The following is a 5634-nucleotide window of genomic DNA, read 5'->3' as shown; positions in this document are numbered from 1 at the left end:
GAATGGTAGAAGTAAGTCCAATGGAATCTCTATGGTCTCAATGTGAGCCTCAGATTCCCATGGTTCCTCATTAGGGAACTCATTGGAGGCCAGTGGACGCCCATTGAGGTCTTCCTCAGTGGCGTTCACTGCCTCTCTTTCCTCTCCAAATTCGGCCATGTTGATGGCCTTGCACTCTCCTTTTGGATTTTCTTCTGTATTGCTTGGAAGAGTACTATGAGGGAGTTCAGTAATTTTTTTGCTCAGCTGTCCCACTTGTGCCTCCAAATTCCTAATGGAGGACCTTGTTTCAGTCATGATACTTTGAGTGGTTTTGATTAGATCAGAGACCGTGGTTGCTAAGTCAGAGTGGCTCTGCTTAGAATTCTCTGTCTGTTGCTGAGAAGATGATGGAAAAGGATTGCCATTGCTAAACCTGTTTCTTCCACCATTATTGTTGTTGAAACCTTGTTGAGGTCTCTGTTGATCCTTCCATGAGAGATTTGGATGATTTCTCCATGAAGAATTATAGGTGTTTCCATAGGGTTCTCCCATGTAATTCACCTCTTCCATTGAAGGGTTCTCAGGATCATAAGCTTCTTCTTCAGATGAAGCATCCTTAGTACTGCTTGGTGCATTTTGCATTCCAGACAGACTTTGAGAAATCAAATTGACTTGCTGAGTCAATATCTTGTTCTGAGCCAATATGGCATTCAGAGTATCAATCTCAAGAATTCCTTTCTTCTGAGTTGTCCCATTGTTCACAGGATTCCTTTCAGAAGTGTACATGAATTGGTTATTTGCAACCATTTCAATTAGTTCTTGAGCTTCTGTAGGCATCTTCTTCAGATGAAGAGATCCTCCAGCAGAGCTATCTAAAGACATCTTGGACAGTTCAGACAGACCATCACAGAAAATACCTATGATGCTCCATTCAGAAAGCATGTCAGAGGGACACTTTCTGATCAATTGTTTGTATCTTTCCCAAGCTTCATAGAGGGATTCTCCATCCTTCTGTCTAAAGGTTTGGACTTCTACTCTAAGCTTACTCAATTTTTGAGGTGGAAAGAACTTTGCCAAGAAGGCATTGACTAGCTTTTCCCAAGAGTTCAGGCTTTCTTTAGGTTGTGAGTCCAACCATATCCTAGCTCTGTCTCTTACAGCAAAAGGGAATAACATAAGTCTGTAGACCTCAGGGTCAACCCCATTAGTCTTGACAGTGTCACAGATTTGCAAGAATTCAGCTAAGAACTGATGAGGATCTTCCAATGGAAGTCCATGGAACTTGCAATTCTGTTGCATTAGAGAAACTAATTGAGGCTTAAGCTCAAAGTTGTTTGCTCCAATGGCAGAGATAGAGATGCTTCTCCCATAGCAGTCGGGAGTAGGTGCAGTAAAGTCACCCAGCACCTTCCTTGCATTGTTGGCATTGTTGTTGTTTTCGGCTGCCATGGGTTCTTCTTCTTTGAAGATTTCTGTTAGGTCCTCTACAGAGAATTGTGCCTTAGCTTCTCTTAGCTTTCGCTTCAAGGTCCTTTCAGGTTCAGGGTCAGCCTCAACAAGAATGCTTTTGTCTTTGCTCCTGCTCATATGAAAGAGAAGAGAACAAGAAAATGTGGAATCCTCTATGTCACAGTATAGAGATTCCTTGAGGTGTCAGAGGAACAGAAAAATAGAAGGAAGAGGTTAGAAGAATTCGAACTTAGTGAGATAGAGTTTGAATTGTGCATTGAGGAGGAGTGGTACTCCATAAATAGAAGGATGTGAGAAGAGGGGAAGAGATTTTTCGAAAATTAATTAAAAGATTTTAAAAACATTTTGAGAAAGATTTTGAAGAAGATATGATTGAAAACTTTTTTGAAAAAGATGTGATTGAGAAGATATGATTTGAAAAACAATTTAAAAAGATTTGAGTTTTAAAAATTAATGACTTGCCTAACAAGAAAAGATATGATTCAAACATTAAACCTTTTTCAACAGAAAAGGCAACATACTTGAAATGTTGAATCAAATCATTAATTGATAGCAAGTATTTTTGAAAAAGGAAAGAAATTGATTTTGAAAAAGATTTGATTGAAAAGATATGATTTGAAAAAGATTTGATTTTGAAAAACTTTGAAAACTTGAAAATAATTTGCATTAAAAACAGAATCTTCCCTCTTGTGCCATCCTGGCGTTAAACGCCCAGAATGGTGCACATTCTGGCGTTTAACGCCCAAAGCACTACCCTTTTGGGCGTTAAATGCCCAGCCAGGTATCCTGGCTGGCGTTTAAACGCCAGTTTTTCCTTCTTCACTGGGCGTTTTGAACGCCCAGCTTTTTCTTGGATAATTCCTCTGCTGCATGTACTGAATCTTCAGTTCCCTGTATTATTGACTTGAAAATAGAACCAAGATCAAATAAACAATGCATGCAAGACACCAAACTTAATATAAGACACTAGACTCAAACAAGAAACATAAAATATTTTTGGTTTTTATGATTTTGTAAATTTTTTTGGTTTTTTTTCGAAAATTAAGTGAAAAAGAAAATAAAGGTATCAAAATTCTTAATGAGAATTCCAGGAATCATGCAATGTTAGTCTAAAGCTTTAGTCTAAAGGAATTAGACATGGATAGCCAAGCTTCAGCAGAACATTGCATTCAAGAGCTAAATTGATGATAATCAATCAGCTTTGGTGATGATAAGAACATCACCTTGAAACACTAGAATTCATTCTTAAGAACTCTGAAAAATACCTAATCTAAGCAACAAGATGAACCGTCAGTTGTCCATACTCGAAACAATCCCCGGCAACGGCGCCAAAAGCTTGGTATGCGAAATTGTGATCACTACTTTTCACAACTCAAATAATCCCTAGTAATGGCCCCAAAGACTTGGTGCTCAATACCATGGCATAAACACAACTTCGCACAACTAACCAGCAAGTGCATTGGGTCGTCCAAGTAATAAACCTTACGCGAGTAAGGGTCGATCCCACGGAGATTGTTGGTATGAAGCAAGCTATGGTCACCTTGTAAATCTCAGTCAGGCAGACTCAAATGGTTATGGATGATATATGAATAAAACATAAAGATAAAGATAGAGATACTTATGTATTTCATTGGTGAGAATTTCAGATAAGCGAATGGAGATGCTTTGTCCCTTCCGTCTCTCTGCTTTCCTACTGTCTTCATCCAATCCTTCTTACTCCTTTCCATGGCAAGCTGTATGCAAGGGTTTCACCGTTGTCAGTGGCTACCTCCCATCCTCTCAGTGGAAATGTTCAACGCACCCTGTCACGGCACGGCTATCCAGCTGTCGGTTCTCGATCATGTCGGAATAGAATCCAGTGATTCTTTTGCGTCTGTCACTAACGCCCCACAATCGCGAGTTTGAAGCTCGTCACAGTCATTCAATCATTGAATCCTACTCAGAATACCACAGACAAGGTTTAGACCTTCCAGATTCTCTTGAATACCGCCATCAATTCTAGCTTATACCACGAAGATTCTGGTTAAAGAACCCAAGAGATAAACATTAGAGCCTTGTTTGCTTGTAGAACAGAAGTGGATTTCAGTCACTCGTTCATAAGTGAGAATGATGATGAGCGTCACATAATCATCACATTCATCAAGTTCTTGAGTGCGAATGAATATCTTGGAATAAGAACAAGCTGAATTGAATAGAAGAACAATAGTAATTGCATTAATACTCGAGGTACAGCAGAGCTCCACACCTTAATCTATGGTGTGTAGAAACTCCACCGTTGAAAATACATAAGAACAAGGTCTAGGCATGGCCGTGAGGCCAGCCCCCAGTAATCTAAGAACATGACGTCCAAAGATGATCTAGAGATCTAAAGTGATCAAAAGATGAAAATACAATAGTAAAAGGTCCTATTTATAGGGAACTAGTAGCTTAAGAATTAAAAAGGTGAGTAAATGACATAAAAATCCACTTCCGGGCCCACTTGGTGTGTGCTTGAGCTGAGCATTGAAGCATTTTCGTGTAGAGACTCTTCTTGGAGTTAAACGCCAGCTTTTGTGCCAGTTTGGGCGTTTAACTCCCATTTAGGTGCCAGTTCCGGCGTTTAACGCTGGGAATTCTGAAGGTGACTTTGAACGCCGGTTTGGGCCATCAAATCTTGGGCAAAGTATGGACTATCATATATTGCTGGAAAGCCCAGAATGTCTACTTTCCAACGCCATTGAGAACGCGCCAATTGGGGTTCTGTAGCTCTAGAAAATCCACTTCGAGTGCAGGGAGGTCAGAATCCAACAGCATCTGCAGTCCTTTTCAGTCTCTGAATCAGATTTTTGCTCAGGTCCCTCAATTTCAGCCAGAAAATACCTGAAATCATAGAAAAACACACAAACTCATAGTAAAGTCCTGAAAAGTGAATTTTAACTAAAAACTAATAAAAATATACTAAAAACTAACTAAATCCTACTAGAAACATACTGAAAACAATGCCAAAAAGCGTATAAATTATCCGCTCATCAGTATGCATGGAAGGGGGTTTTGTCAAAATTTTGGCTAAATCTGAAAATCTGTAGAATTTTAGTTTTGAACCCCAAACTTTCGACGTACATAACTTTTGCGTTTCAAATCATTTTTCATCCGTTTTTCAAACGGCGTAAACTTCACGAACCCAATTTTCATTTGAAATAAGTTTGAAATAATTTGGGGGTTTGAAAGCTAAGTTATGGCTCGTCGAAGTTTGACAAAAAATTAGTTTTACACAAAAACCTTCAACCTCTATTTTCATTAAATCACCATTCAAAATCAACTTACAATACTCAAATTCAGCACCAACATATACAATATCACAGCAACATCACTCCACATCCTTCCACCACCCATCAAACTCTAATTTTAAACAATTCTAGTACATGAACTTCACACTTATATCGACAAGATCATCATCAATAATCCATTATCTATACAAATTCATTACTATCAACTTGTCAATCATCATTTAACATTCTATTTCCATACCCAATATCCAATAACAACCAACTCCCAACCTAGTTCATAATTATCATCAAGGGACTAAGCAATTTAACATACACATGCATTCATTCTTATCCTATGGTCATCTAGCTTAAGTTTTCACAAGACATTATATATTAAATACGAGGAGAAACCTAAACCATACATTGGCCGATTTCTCTCCTAAGCCAAAAACACCCAAATTGGCGAGGTCACAAGTCTTCGACACCGAAACCTCAACACCCAAGGCTTAAACAAGCATCCAATCTCTTCAATTGAGTTCCAATCTCACATATACACTACCTAACACATTATTTATCACATTCACATGCACCAACGTAATGCTCATTCATAATTAACCAAGTGATTCACTAGGGTTTGAGGATCCTTATCTTACCCATTAATGATTGAAGTATAATCCAACAATTATCCAATGTTTGATTGCACCTAAACCACCAAAATCGTCAAAATCACTCAAAACTCAAACAAATTTTGTGGAGAAAGGGGGCACAGAGAACTGGGTGCGAATTGGAGAGAGACTTACCATTTTTTTCAGATATAATTTAAGAGGACTCCGAGACGAATGCGTAGCCGCAAACGACTCGTCAATCGGAGCTCCAGATTGAAAGATATAAGCAATTGAAGATGGAGGTGATTAGGTTTTCCTTCTCCTCTTCTCAC

The 5634-nt window shown here is 38.7% G+C and overlaps 1 non-coding gene across 1 annotated transcript; it reads left to right on the top strand.

Annotated features, from left to right (window-relative positions):
* Positions 1–918: 918 nt before the first annotated feature.
* Positions 919–1026, top strand: LOC130948474 (small nucleolar RNA R71). Its single transcript, XR_009073069.1, has one exon. It is a non-coding gene; the product is annotated as a small nucleolar RNA R71 (small nucleolar RNA).
* The last annotated feature ends 4608 nt before the right edge of the window (positions 1027–5634 follow it).

Source organism: Arachis stenosperma, chromosome 1 (assembly GCF_014773155.1).
Source record: "Arachis stenosperma cultivar V10309 chromosome 1, arast.V10309.gnm1.PFL2, whole genome shotgun sequence".
In the NCBI taxonomy this organism is placed as follows: Eukaryota; Viridiplantae; Streptophyta; class Magnoliopsida; order Fabales; family Fabaceae; genus Arachis; species Arachis stenosperma.
Note: the sequence above shows the minus strand (reverse complement) of the source record. Positions and strands in the feature narration are given on the sequence as shown.